The sequence below is a fragment of the Acinonyx jubatus genome, chromosome C2, assembly GCF_027475565.1.
Source record: "Acinonyx jubatus isolate Ajub_Pintada_27869175 chromosome C2, VMU_Ajub_asm_v1.0, whole genome shotgun sequence".
In the NCBI taxonomy this organism is placed as follows: Eukaryota; Metazoa; Chordata; class Mammalia; order Carnivora; family Felidae; genus Acinonyx; species Acinonyx jubatus.
This window is the reverse complement of record NC_069384.1, coordinates 83,949,028-83,964,715: the sequence shown is the minus strand read 5'-3', so window position 1 is coordinate 83,964,715 and position 15,688 is coordinate 83,949,028.

Here is a 15,688-nt window from a genome sequence, read left to right as displayed (position 1 = left end):
TTTTATTTTTAAGTAATCTCCACACACAATGTGGGCCTCAACCTCACAACCTTAAGATCAAGAGTTGCATGTCCTGCCAACTGAGTCAGCCAGGTGCTCCAAAATTAGCATTTCTAAAGGTGTGGTCCAGAGGCCTGTCTGCATCAGAGACATCCAGCAAAATGCAAACTTTCAGGCCTCAGGGCAGACTTTCTAAATTTGAAACTCATAGAGTGGAGCCCCGTATTTTTAACAATTTGCCCCATGATTCAGAAATGTAAATAATCGTATACCTCAATATCCTTTCCTGTATTCACTTCTTAGTCTTACTTTGGTCTCACTCGATCAATGGCCACGTGTATGCCGACCACTTTATTGTTTATGGCACGTCAGCATACAGTATCTTTATCTTTACTCCTGGGCTTCAGATTCCTATGAGCAGCTGCTAATGTGGATGTCCCAGGGGCATTGCAAAGTTAGCTTATTCAAACTGGACTCCTCTTCTTTTTACATTTCAGTGAATGGAGCCACAACCATCCCATTTTCTCCAGCCAAAACTCTCAGCTCATCTCAGCTCTCCACTTCCATACCCTTCTTCCACTTTCAAAACATATCTCCAAGTTTTCCACTTTTCTCCTTCCCCTAACCTAGGCCACCACAATCTCTTGCCTCGACTACTGCAGCAGCACAAGCTTCCCCTTCCAGACTGTTCTTGTCGAATCCATTCTCCATAATGGAGCTGGACTGATCTTGTTAAAATGTAAGTTAGAGCATATTAGTCCCCAGATTAAAAACATTTAAGAGAATAAAAGGTCCTACGTGTTGTTACTTGCAAGAGCCCAAACTCCTTACCAAGACCAGCAAGGCCCTGGTTAGTCCTCCAGCTTCAGCTCTATGGCCCATGTCCCCTGTGACACCCTGCCACCACTCTCCTCCCCGGGCCCCCCACTGCATTTAGGTCTCCCTGCCATGTGCTCCTGTGGCACCTCATGCTTCCCTCTCAGAACACTCATTGAACTGTATGCAATTACTTGCTTAATTATCCGTTTCCTCCATCATCAGACTCTAAGCTCCATGATAGCAGGACCCTGTCTTTCTTATTACGGAGTATTCCAATGGAAAGCACTCAATTAATATCTGATGAACAAATGAATAAATGAATTATTTTGGCATGTGTGGATGTGAGGGCGGGGGTGGGGCCTTTTATGCTTCTTAAGCAATATAAGTGAGGATGGATGGCCAATTCAATTTAGTTCAAGACAACTCAATTTAACAAACAGTTATTATTGAGTATTTATTATGCTCTATTGGGCCTGTCACAAAGTTGGAGAAGACAAGGCCTCTGCCCTCAAAGACCACTGCCCTAACCTAACTTGTCACTTGCTGGCATCCTGCTGTTATGGACAGATGGCTCAGAATCACAATGCCACTGATGCCCTGACTTCAGGAACTGCCCACGCCTCTAACCCCCACTCTGTGTCCTGCCTGTTTCCACTTCAGGTGTTTGGCCAAACTAAGCCTGAATTTGCTACATTCATTAGCATGAGCAAAGAACTGTTTAATGACTAAATTTTCTGAAGGACATTCCGACTAACTCCCCACTGCCATGTGCCCTTGACCATTGGGCGACAAGCAATTTCCACATAAGATTACATTTATAGAGGAAGTTACAGCAGAAGCAGGAGTGAGGCAGAACTCTCAATTCCAACTTTTAGTAGTTTAGTAGTTTAGTAGTTTGTTGACCATGGGCAAGTCTTGATTTTCTCACGTATAAATAAAGAAAACAATAGCCAACTCATAGATTTTTGTGACTTTTAATGCTATTAACCAAAAATAATAATGGCAAAGATTTCTAGAGTGCTGGGCCTTGCCCCCAGGTTAGCACCAGAGTCCATGTCTGCCGTCACTGCGCTATTTCCTTGGGGGTAAGCTTAACTGAAGATGTGGATAACCTTCTATTCTGGTATTGGGGAAAATCAGCAAAACCTTTCTTTCTTTTTTGTTTTTAAGTTTATTTATTTATTTTGAGAGAGAGACAGCGCAAGTAGGGGAAGGGCAGAGGGAGAAGGAGAGAGAGAGAGAGAGAGAGAGGGAGACAGAGAGAGAGAATCCCAGGCAGGCTCCATGCTGCCAGCGCAGAGCCTGGCACAGTGCTCAAATTCACCAAACCAAGAGATAACGACCTGAGCCGAAACCCAGAGTCAGATGCTCAACCCACTGAGCCATCCAGGCCCCCCAACAAAACATTTCTGAAGGGATTTATTTTATTTTACGTGAATTCTCTTATTTTCCAGGGCCCAGAGAAAATGTGCTGTTAAGTTTTTTACACAACAAACGGGTGCTATTAAAAATAACATGCCACCGTTCATGTTATCTTCAGGGGCGCCTGGGTGGCTCAGGTCATGATCTCACAGTCGGTGAGTTCGAGCCCCGCGTCAGGCTCTGTGCTGACAGCTCGGAGCCTGGAGTCTGCTTTGGATTCTGTGTCTCCCTCTCTCTCTGCCCCTCCCCTGCTCATGCTGTGTCTCTCTCTGTCTCAAAAATAAATAAAAACATTAAAAAAAAAAGTAAATAACATGCCAGTGTTCATGTTATCTTTTACTTGGCTTTTCCTTCTTATGTTACTGATGTATTATCTGTTAGGTGTAGTTGGATTCCACGTGGCCTGGTCTTACATACGTTCAGCCCTTTGGAAGTTACTTTGGAGTAACTGAGCATATTGAGGAGGGGAGGGGGAGAGAAGGTACATCTTTTAGTCACTTGTTGAAGTAAGTTTAACAGTCAAGTTAATTCTTGAGTCTAACGGCTGTCTTTGAGCCAGATTTTTGCTTTATTTGATATATTATTATCTTGAAGTATAACTGAAGTAATTTTACATCACAGGAAGAGTTTTTGTTTAAGTGCTTGCAGGTATACAGTGACTCTAGAGCAACATTCCAGCTCACAGTACGGTCAAAAGGGAATTATACCAGTGTTTTAAAAAATATTTTAATTTTTGTTTTTAATTTTTTTCCCCAGAGGAATCTATCAAACATTTATTTTTATTTTTTAAATATAATTTATTGTCAAATTGGCTCACATACAGAGTATATACAGTGTGCTCTTGGTTTTGGGGGTAGATTCCCGTGATTCATCGTTTACATACAAGACACAGTGCTCATCCCAACAAGTGCCCTCCTCAATGCCCAGCACCCATTTTTCCCCTCTCCCCCGCCCCCCTTCAGCCCTCTGTTTGTTCTCTGTATTTAAGAGTCTCTTATGGTTTGCCTCCCTCCCTCTCTGTTTGTAACTATATTTTTTCACTTCCTCTCCCCCATGGTCTTCTGTTCAGTTTCTCTTGGTCCACATACTCACAAGTATCTGCTAGACACTAACGATTTCTAGATTATAAGAATTTGGGGACACAGAAGGCATATTAGTGACTGAATGTGGCTAACACCCATTATCCTAAAATATTCCTACAGTCTTACTTCTACAGGTTTTGAGCTTTTTTGGGGCATAATATAGGGCTCTACTGTGATGAGACACATTTAAAGGAGATAAATAGTTGGGTCGAAAGCCCAGTCCATGGCACGTAATTGACTTCACTGGAGTTCATGTAACCAAATTTCCTTGGTCACATGTAGCTCAGAATAACTGAGGCCAGCTACCTCCATATTCATATCGTGTTTTCTCTAAGAAAGATTCAGTATAGTGGCAGGAATATAAATAAATATGCTGTAACTTCATAAATCTATGTATGTGTATATATTTGTGTTCATTCAAGTTTGGATTAAAGTAGAAATTATTGCAGTAAATAAGTCCATCAGCAAAGGGTACCTTTCATCAAGTAACTGCAGCATTTAAAGAAGTTAAATATATTTAGGCTTTATCCATTTGAAGGCAGACTCTGAAGTACTGACACGAGGCCTAAAAATAAATGTGAAAAGACATATGTACTAAGTAAATAAGATTGCAAATTTAGTGAGATTTAACATAAGCATTTACAGAAGCTGATGTGGAAGGAGCAGAGGCAATCTATAACTCAGAATATGGAGGGAAATGTCTCTTAAGTGGTGTTATGGGCTGAACTGTGTTTCTCCAAAATTCATATGTTGAAGCCCTAATCCCCAGGATGTGATTATATTTGAAGAGGTAAATTTTAAAAAGATAATTAAGTTAAAATGAGGTCATTAGGGTGGCCCTAATCCAACATGACTGATGTTCTTATAAAAACAGGAGATTATGATACATACATGTACAAAGAAAAGACCCAGGGGAAGACAAAGAGAGAAGACCATCTATGAGTCAAGGAGAAACGGTTCACAGGAAATCAACCCAACCAACAGATGCTTTGGTCTCAGACTTCTAGCGTCTGGAATTGTGAGAAAATTCATTTCTGGTTTTTGGTTTTTGTTTTTAAAGCTACGCATTCTGGGGTACTTTGTTATGGCAGCCCTAGGAAACTATACAAGTGGTTTTTACCACTTCTCACCCCTTGACCTTCTTGCTTTGTTTTTGAAGACACAAGCATTGTTTCACTTCTACTTGATTTGGCTCTGAATATGATGTGACTCTCAGAATTGCTGATGAGGCACAAGAATTTCATTTCTACACGGAAATGCCGTGTTAGCTAAGTTTGATGCTGAGAGACCCTGTAAATATCTTCAAGTTTATCGTTGAATGGGAACAGAGAAAGATCCTTACTATATTTGTAGCTAACAAGAAACCAGACGGTATGGGCCAACCCGAATCATCTTGGTTGGTTGAACAAGGAGCTGAGCGGAAGTAGAGGAAAATTCAAAAAAGATAAGGATAAGCTCTTGAACTTGGATTTAAAAATGTCAATTGCATAAGCACAAGGTAGGAGAGAAATTGTTAAGCAGTAGTATGTATTGAAAGCTCATTATGAGTCATCTGAATCATGAGAATGCCCTCATACCCAGTATTCTTATAAGCTATCATTTATGGATTCCATGTTTTCAGGGGTGCCTAGTAAGAACATGAGCTGCCTTAGGAAGCAGGACTATGAATTTCATATGGCTGGAGGTGTCCAAGCAGTAACTGGGCAGCCACAGGGATGTGGCAGAGGATACCTAGTTAACTTGACACACTGGTGGTTGAAGTTAGACTCACACTAATTGCTGCCTGAGGAATTCAAGACCACCTGCCCCCACATAATTCTGAGTTTTTGGCATTGCTATCTTTTAAATATTAGTGCTTAGGAAAGCTGGTGGAGAGAAATGGAGATAGCCTTGAAAGCCAATGACACCGATATTAATTGATTTTTAGCACCGTTTGCTTACATCTTCCTTTGATATAAATCATTTATTTAAATGGAGATTTGGAAACAGTGGTCTTTGACTGTATCGAGGGTCTGTCCAGCTTGACAACTCCAGATATTGGGTGAATTTGATTTATTTGGAGGTTAGTATCTTAAATGATGGTATGTTGATCTTGGTTTCACCTCTATCCTCTGTTGCTTTTAAGATAAGCAGAAACAGATTGATCCATAAACCATGTGTTTACCTGTATACACTAGTGAAATCTTATGCTGGGAAAAGTCCCCATTTTAATAAGCTTTAAACAAAAAATTCTACCTTAGGTGCTAATTAGAATCTAAATTCAGGTGTTAACCTCTTTGACTGAAAGTGCATGTTGAGTAATTGCAGGAAAGGGGCCAATTTCAGGCACAGCAGTAATTACTGAATTAGTAGAAAAGTTCAAGTAGGGCTTCGGATTTCAGATCATTACTGAGCTTTCTGAGGAACAGCTAATCCTGGAGTGGTTGGGCTTCTCACACCTGTGCGTGCGCACTTGTTTGTGTGTGTGTGAGCATGAGTGACTGTGAAGGGAGCTCCACTTAGATTTCAAAGAAATAACCTCACAAATGACCACAGAATTGGATACCGATATTTCCTATTATTTAAAAATATAATTTTAAAGACCTCTGAGTTGACCTTTACTGCTTTTTTACCCTTTACTTCAAAAGCAGGGGAAAAAACAGAGTCTGTTTTATCTGATAAAATGGTTTTATTCTTAAATTTTAATCTGTTGCATTATTTACTTCCTTAATGTCCTGGGAATTAGCCTTTAATACGCCAGGGAGTATGAACCTCGACGTACACTCTTCATTGAATTTAGTTGTTGCCAAGGGTTGATTAAGCCCTTAAACCTACTGTAGTGATACTCTCCAATGATGTAGAAGAGGAAAACATGAGAGACTACAGTTGCCTTGTTGGTACATGGGGTGCTGTTCAGTCACAACGTTATCTTCCACCTTCAAACAAAATCTAATGGTCCTAAGTAGAAACAAGATCCGTAAAGACAAAATCAACCCAAATCTTCAGGGCACAAAATAGCTTATGCCCTCCTTCACTATGGTGACTGTTTCTTTACCTTGGGTGTAATTTCAAGTGTTAGCTCTGATTTATAAAGTGTTAATGGTCTGTAGTCTTGTAAAGAGCTTCTCGCTTACCCTAGGAACAATGGTGAATTATTAGCATCTATTCACTGACCTCAAAAGTCAAACTGTGGAAATTCGTGGTACCCAACTGTTTACGAGCATTTTTCAAGGAGACTCTGCACACATTATTTTTTAGTGTTTACAGCATGTGATGTAGAAAAATATGCCATAGGCTTCATGCCCTGATGAAGAATTCATAATCAAATAAGATATAAATATGGGTAGAGTTAAATAGTAATACCAAATAGAATAAAACTGAAATAAGGGTAGCTATTCATCAATATGGAAATTGATAAATAAATTATGGGACATCCATATACTGAATGGGATACTGTGTACCCACTAAAAATTTAGGTAGGTCTGCATTAGTATATAAAGAGCCTCAAGATCTATCTTTGAGATTAGAAAAAAAGCAGAATAAGGATATAGAATTAGCTTACCTGTACAGTTTTTTTTTTAAAGAAAAGGATGTCTATAAATAATGTGTATGCTTATTACTTTTTCTTAATGTTCTATAAGAAATATGATAGTAGTTATTTTTAGGTGATTGGGGATAATTATGGGAGGACAGGAATGTGTGAATAAGGAAAGAATTACTTTAATTTGTATCTTTTGGTATGTTTTGATTTTTTTTACCATATATTTATTGATCTATTTTAAAAATATAAGTAATTTCTAAAAGGCATGCAAAGTCAGACTATATTTAAAATAAAATAAGGTGGTATATTATTCATTATCAAATGATGTTATACTCAGTGGGCATCACAGAAATTCAAGAGAGAGAGAGAGATCAGTAAATGAGCTCCTGCGTAATTACTCTAATAATTACTCCATTTATGGAACTGTGCTAACATCATACTTGATGTTTCTATCCATTACAGTTATTTTTTTATTTATTATTTTTTAATTGATTAATTTTTTTAACGTTTATTCATTTTTGAGAGACAGAGAGAGACAGAGCATGAGCGGGGAAGGAGCAGAGAGAGGGAGACACAGAGTCTGAAGCAGGCTTCAGGCTCTGAGCTGTCAGCACAGAGCCCAAAGCAGGGCTTGAACTCACGAGCCGCGAGAGCATGACCTGAGCCAAAGTTGGACGCTCAACCGACTGAGCCACCCAGGCACCCCCATTGCAGTTATTATCTTTATTGATTCTCAAATTATCTTTTCTTAAGCCAGTGGAAGCCTCTTCAAGTTGGGTCCCACATCCTTTTGATATAACCTTGGTAATCGTTGATAGTTTCTTGCAAGATATTCCAGGATCATCTTGTACATTTTCTACCCTACATCTGGAATTGGACTTCTCTCCAAAGAGCACTGGTCTGTTTTACTGAGAGATGGTGTTTAGAGAGGATGTCTGGACACTAGTGGTACTTATTGCTACAGGGTTGGTCGCTTTTTCTAAGCCTTTTCAGTGAACATACTTAGGAAATTGTGTGTGTGTGTGTGTGTGTGTGTGTGTGTGTGTGTGTGTATAATACATATTTATTTACATGGTAAAATACACATGAGTTCATACTGATATTTTCTATCAATAATTGCTTTAAACGTAAATGGTTTAAATGCTCTAACCAAAAGACATAGGGTGGCAGAAAAGATAAAAAACAAGACCCACTTATATGTTGCCTACAAGAGACTTATTTCCGACCTAAAGACATGGGAGAATGAAAATGAAACTATGGAAAAAGATACTATATGCAAATGGAAAAAAAAAGTACCGATATTTTCAATTCAGATTCAGAGGTTTTTCTTAACCTCACTGATCTTACATATTTATCTCTTTTTATTCACACTGGAAATTCCAGTTCTCATAACATAATTACATAACAGTCTCACAATAACAATACCAACACTGCTACTACTAATGTAATTATGGAAAACAGTTAGAATTAGTGAAAACAGTTGTCTTTAGAGTATGTCCTCCCAAGAACATATGGTCAAATAGCTGTTGTAAAAGTCATTTGAACTAGCTCCTCTCTGTGATGTTAGGCTGTCAGCTGGCCACACAGTGAGGTTCATTTGTTTTACCTTACTTTTGATTCTTCAAAGATGGCATTTTAAAATTTAATTTTGTTTATTTATGCAAAATATTAACTTGGTGCCAAAGTCAAAGCTATAAAACAATATATATCCAAAAATGTTAAGCACTAATGTCCCCTGCCCTATAAGTAACCTTTAAATTTTTTTATTTGCTGATTTGCTTTTCCTTTGTTTTATTTTTTAATTTTTAAAGTTTTGTGCCCTACCACCCGCCTGCCCCCCCCTTGTTTTATTTTTAATATAATCAAATGGGTATTTTAGGGAAATGGAAGCACATAAAATATTATGGAGATCACACCATAGTAGGAGGTAAAGATATCCTTTATTTCTTTTTATAGCATCTTTCATAGCTTTTTGTTTTCTTTGAAGTTTTTAGTTCTCAATATTCCATTTTACCTATTTATTTTTTTACTTTGCTTACTTTTTCTAGGTATTTAACACCAATTTATATATCACACTCCCTAATTGTCTAAATCTTTCCTCAGTGTATTTGAGCACATCCAGTATTTCATCAAGTTCGTCTCTGAGTCTTTCTCCCAGAGGCATCAGACTCTGATGGCTATCTGGTTGGGTAACTCCTCCAGCCTACTGCACAATTGCCAGCCCATCCTTTCCCATCTTGCTTCACTACCATCTTGGGAATTTCCTCCTTTTTATTGAGTAAAATCACCTGCTTATTGATTCCCCTGTCGCCTTCCTTCTTGTTTTCCTCCCTCATTTTGATAGTGTGTCGTTAACTCCTTTGGCTTGATATTGTGATGAGGTTCATAAGTATTGTTCACTCTGTTTCATCTCCCATCACCCAAAACTGGGGCTATCACTGGAGATTATCCCAAGGAATCATCTTGACCCATCCTGTGTTTTCATATGGCACTTAAATCATGTAATGTGTAAATGTTTCACAACTTGATTTAGATTCTACCCTTGCTCCAGAAGGCCATGACTTAAGGCTGTGTCCATGACAATTAACTAGGGAGTCATTTGCTCTAAGTTCAGATAAGCTTCTTTGCCTACTGCTGAGCAGTTTCTGATATAATTGGTTGAAAGCTGTTTTATGTACATGGTAGAAGTATGTGACACAGCCTAAACAAAGCCTTGAATAAGTCCAAGGATCTCAGAGTGTGGTTGTTTGCATCAGATTATCAGTGTCTTTGTGGGGATGATGAGAGTCAATGATAGGTGTGATATCTTCATGCCCACAGAGCATGATTCTCTCATACAGGTACAGTGAAATTCCCAGGTTGAGTTTGAAATAACGAGAGGGCATAAGCTACTTGAATTTAAAGCAAGTAAGCAAACAAACAAATAACAGTAGCAAGATTATTGTAAAATGAGAGATGCATGCATACATGGATGCTGCAGAAGAAAAGAGGAAAGACATTCATTGGTAGGCTTTTGGTTATGTATTTCAATAATGTACAGGGTTTGTGGCTTATAACATCATCAGAGTTATACAATAGCATTATATCCCTGAGAGTTGTGCAGTTATCTCTCCCTTTCTCTTTCTTTTCTTTGTATATAATGGGGGATCTAAGCCTGGATCCATGCCCTACCCAGGACATTTCCTCTTTGTGGCATGTGAGCCGTTACCAATGCTAAGATTTACTGCTTTGGGGATCGGTTCAGAACAAATGTTCCAAACAGCCGTCTGCCTCAGGCAAGGTAATTTTGGACAAATTCAACAAGACTTCAAAGGAAGCCACCTACTACAATGCCTAAGGAGGATAAAGACCTGATTTAAATGAATGTATTGCAATTAGTGGGTATTTACTTTATATGTTGCCAAGTTCTGATAGCTTTCTCTAACCCTCAGGGAAATAATATATATGTCTACTTCTGGTGAGCTGAAGAAACGGGATATGTGCTTTCCAGAGAGACAGGTGTTGTGAGCATACACAGATCTAAAGGAGAGAAAAGACAAAAAGTCCATGAAAGCTGGAGACAAAGAATAAATGCGATGTTTGTTTTGAACAGAAGCGGAAAAAAAAGGTGCGTGTAAGTGATGTGCTCCCAGCATCCCCTTCCCTGGAAAAGGGGTAGCCCGTCTTCCGCAAAATTCTGTTTTCTTTGAAAACAGCTTGTATTAACTAAAGAAGTAAGGAGGAGGAAACATTTATTATCGGCAAATGTGGAAAAGCCACGTATCAACTAAAGGAGTCTTGGACCACCACGCTGACGCTGACTTAGGTCCATCCTGAAGGGCTGGAGTTTAATCCAATCATTCAGCACGAAGCATTCCAGTAGTGGAGGAAATGAAGGATTAAATAGTGGTGGAAGAATGAGAAAGTAAGACGTTGGATGTATAGCCAGAGTGGACTTTAATCAAATCAAGCCAGAAACAGACTGAAATGGAAATCTAATAGCCCCATGTTCTCAGATTCATGTTCCCAGTTTCATTCCAGATCTTATTCTTAAAAGGGAGGTTTAGCGTAAGAATTGTTACAGGAAGAGACTAGCATGTTCTCTCAGCATTTTTCGCAGAAGGAATGTTGAGAAGGTCAGTCCCAAGTTTTGTCAAGAAGTACAAATAATACTGTATAGAGACTTCTATTTGGGGGTGAGGGGAAAGTAGAAGGGGCTCCATGCCAAAGTCTCCCAATCTGACTTCTCTTTGCCCCCAAAAGATCCCAGGAGAAGAGAAGCAAAATATACTCCCTCTCCTCTGTGCTTGTGTTTATTTCAGGCAGTACACAATTGAGCAAAGAATCTCTCACTAAGAAATCTACTCCAAGACACAGATTTAAAAGCAGATCTAGAGTTATTAGAAGTTTGTTAACCAGTAAGACTACCTTACTCAGATTTCCAAACCCTATTTATCTAGACAATTGTCAACCTTCTCTTCCACTGGAGATACAGCCATGTATTTCCATCATGTTTATCACTAAGCTCTTCCTGAGTTTTGGACTCAAACTCATACTCCGATGTTTAGAACTTATCTGACAGATGAAGACGCTTTGTAAAACTAGCCTCTAGAAAAGACTGCTCAAATATCATTTTGATAATGGTGCTGTCTCTTGCTATCCGGAACACATTTCCTGATCTTTATCATTCGATATTCTGTGAACCAGCTGAATGTTTTTCAGTCGGTGGCATATTTCCTCCTTGATGTCCTGCACCATTCCTAGTCTGGGAGCTTTGCTGTTGCCCCTGAACTTTGGAGTTCTCTGAGACTGTTGACTCTGATTACTGGTGTTTCTGAGGAGGTGGAAAAACAGAGGAACCGTTTAGGAATGGAGAGTGGAACTTCAGGCGGCATGAGACGAGGTATTTCAATCAGTCTTAAACCATCTGACATGCGCTAATGTTTGAAACGGAGGTGTCTTTTAGGTGTGTGGCCTGGCGTTGCTCTCGCCTCCTGTTTACGTTAGCAGCTTGTCTGTCTGAAAGTTATGATACCACAAAGCCTCTTTAGGGTCTCAGAGCATGATGTGGCACGCTGGCTCCGAGAAACAGCCCCCAGGGCCAGCTCTCTAAGCCGCTGCAGGTAAACGTCAGAGGTGTGGGCAGGTAAGCGTTCAAGGGAACAATGAGGAGGAGAGCAGGTGAACGCAGCCTGGCTTCAGCTGGACGTCCTGAAACAATTAGGCAACTTCTATCGGAAAAGGCTCTCCTTTGGAAAGATAAAGGCAAATCTGTTAAGTGACTACTGTCACGTCCTGAAATGCCATGCGATGCTGATTTCTCACTTCCTGGGCCGGCCATTCCACCCAAATCAGATCTTGCTCAGCACACTTGTTAGCAAAGTCAATCCTGTTGATTGGTGCCTTTTAAGTAAGGAAACTTTCTAATTTTTAAAAACACATTAGCAAAGGAATTTATTCTCAGATAAGGCAGCTTGAAGTGGCAGTGTAAACATAATGAGCTAAAGGAAAGCAACCTTTAAACCACAGAGAGAGGGGGGGGGGGGAATAAGAGATTTGAAATGATCAATTTCTTTAATCTGGCGGCCACACTTTGGCAAATATGTTTTTGACTGCCTCATTTCTGAAACAATTACTTGTAACACAATTTAAATTGTTTATCCCCCCACCCCTTTGACAGTCTGTTCATTTTTTTTTTATTATTATACAGGTAATACACAAATACAGCATTATTGTAAAAGATTCAAGGAATACTTCTATCCTGACCCCTTCCAGCCCTGCCCAGTCAGACATAATCATGCACCCTGTCTTTCCCCTTAGAGGTACGTGACTACTGCTAGAAGTTTGCTCTGTGTCATTTGAATTTCCTTTCACTATTTTTACATATAAATATAAATTCTTCAGAGGTTTAAAAAAATAAGCATAAATAGAAATGTATCTACTTTATTTGAAATTCTCTTTTTTTTTTTTTTTTACTTTAAAACATGTATTGGAGAGTTTTCTAAGTCAGTGCATATTTGATCCTTTGCATTTTTTTTAAATGTTTATTTTTGAGAGAGAGAGAGCATGTGAGAGCAGGGTAGGGGCAGAGAGAGAGAGAGGATCCGAAGCGGGCTCTATACTGACAGCAGAGAGCCTGATGTAAGGCTCGAACTCACAGACTGTGAGATCTGGACCGAGCTGAAGTCAGACACTTAATCAACTGAGCCACCCAGGTGCCCTGAGCCTCTGCATTTCTTAATGGCTGCATTAGTGTGGAGTTACCATTAACTCATTTACACCTCCCTCTGTTGATGGATGGTGAGGCTGTCTCTCTTTTTTTCTATTATAGTGAAACACTTTCTCTTCTCCCCCCAACCCCTCCCACAGGTGTGAATGTATTTTTCGCGGAAATTTCTACAAGTAGAATCTTTGGGTCAAAGATGTCAATTTTGCTATCCTTTCCCAATAAAACTCATCTTTTAATTGATAAATCAATTACTAGCATATATTGTATACCTACTATGCGCATGGGGCGTTAGACAAGACATAAACATATATGTCTTAGTAGGGGATATGAATGACTCCCATATGAGGCCAAGGCCTTTTCAGACAAAAACCACCTTTTAATTAATTTTGCTTTCTTTGGTCACAAGACTGTCCTCTAATGTAATTAAAGACTGTGGGCATTTGTTGTGAAGCCGACTGAGGCTACTTTATTATAACATAACAGTTTTCCATTTAGGACCTTGCATCGCAAGTTTTAATTGATATTTAAGTACAAGATTTCAAAGGACTAGTGGCTGTTTTTGTCTGGGGACTCCCAGTCTCTGCATATCTAACTATCCCTCATATATCTGGGCAGTGCAATCCTTAAAATACCTTGTGACCCCAAATCAGGGCTCAGGGACTAGACTGACAGCCCAGCCACGATGTGCAGCAGACTCAGATGGGGGTAGGAGACGTGAGTCTGATGGTGTCTCTCCAGGACAGCTTGATATGATGGGACATCAGCTCTGGGTGAAGTGATCTGCCTTTAGCCAGTGAAGAGTACAGCAGAGACTTGAATTCAGGTATTTTGACACCACAGCCTGAACATTTCACTACTAGGTTATCCTGCAACTCCTCCGTTCAAAATGGGATTTTTGTCTCAACGGTGTGGCTGTATCCTTGTGTGCTTGTTTAGGGGGCCTCGTGTTCCAGCAAAAAGAGTCTGAGTTTGAAACCAGAAGGACCTGGATTCACATCTTGGCTCTGCCACTTTGTAGCTTGGAGCAAATTCCTGAATGAAGAGTCACTGGTCCCCGGGATCAAGTGGGGAGAGGCTGAGACCTGGTCACACTTGAATGCCTGGCTAATGAACTTTGTAAGAATTTTTTGATTAATAAGTGAATGGAGTTTTCTGAGCCTTTATCTCTTCATCTGTAAAATGAGGATCATCAAGCTTATTGCATAAAGTCCTGCCTCCCATAAACCAAAAAATTGTGAATACTCTAGGCCCACACTAGAGACAGAGGCCTGTGCCACAGTATCTTGCTTTTCTAGGAGTTTGGTGATTAGGGGGGAATGATAATTCCTGGCTGGTTGTTATTTCAAAAGATTTTTTTTTTTTTTTTGATTATTGGAGTAGTACACATTCATTTTATAGAGAATTTGGAAAAACTCAGGGAAGTTAAGAATAGAAGATAGAAAGTAAAAATATGTCACTGTAGGGCACCTTTTGGGATGAGCACTGGGTGTTGTATGGAAACCAATTTGACAATAAATTTCATATATTAAAAAAAATGAAAATAAAAATAAAAATGAATGATTGCAAAAAATAGAAAATAAAAAAATTAAAAATATGTCACTGTAAGATAATAGATATCAGCGTTACTGTTTTGGCCAATCTTCTTCCAAACTTTAATTATTGCTTTTCCTGTCTGAACATATTTTATGTAATGTAAATGAATGAATAAATGAATATAATGAATATAAAACTTTCTAACCTGTTTTTTTCCAAGTACCGTTTTATTATGAGAATTTCCCCAGACCTTAACTAGTCATTGAAAACAGGATTTTGAATGTCTGTCTAAAATTTCATTATATAAAGTATCCTTACATCATTGAAACATTTTTTTATTATTGAGCCATTTCTTGTTTTACAGTTTTTCAGGATTGTCAAGAAATGGCAAGAAACCACCTCACTAATGGTGCTCTGAGGTTGATTCCGGGCTGACAACATTAGAATTACCTGGGTAACTTTTGAACTGGACCTTTCTGTCTTCCACCCTGGGGATCCTGAGCAGTAGGCTTATGGGGAGGGAGGTGTTTTTTAAGGGGGTTAAATAAAAAGGTTAGTGTAGGGTACCTGAGTGGTTCAGTCGGTTGAGCATCTGACTTCAGCTCAGGTCATGATGGAGCAGTTTGTGAGTTCTAGTGCCACATCAGGCTTGCTGCTGTCAGCCTGTCTGCTCAGAGCTGGCTTTGGAACCTCTGTCCTCTGCCCCTCCCCAACTTGCACTACAAACAAACAAACAAAAAGGGGTTGGTCTCTCTAGGTGTTCCTGTTAGAGATGAGGGACCACTGACCTTGAGTTCCCTGAAGACTGGCTCGTGCACTGCTGGAGTCCCCATGTCCCAGGCAGTACCTGGCACATAGTGGGTACTTACTAAATCCACGTCAAACACATTGTTCAACACGTTTTGATATTGGTTACTATTTCTTTAACACAGAAACTTGAGAGAGAAATTAGCAGCTTAAAATTTTAATTAAAAATATCTTGAGAGTTTATAGTGCCTTCTTAAGAAATCAACACATATTTCTTTTTCTTTTAAAATAGATAATATTCAAGAGCAATATAGGTTCATCATAGGAAAATTATAAACTGCAGATAGGTAAAAAGGA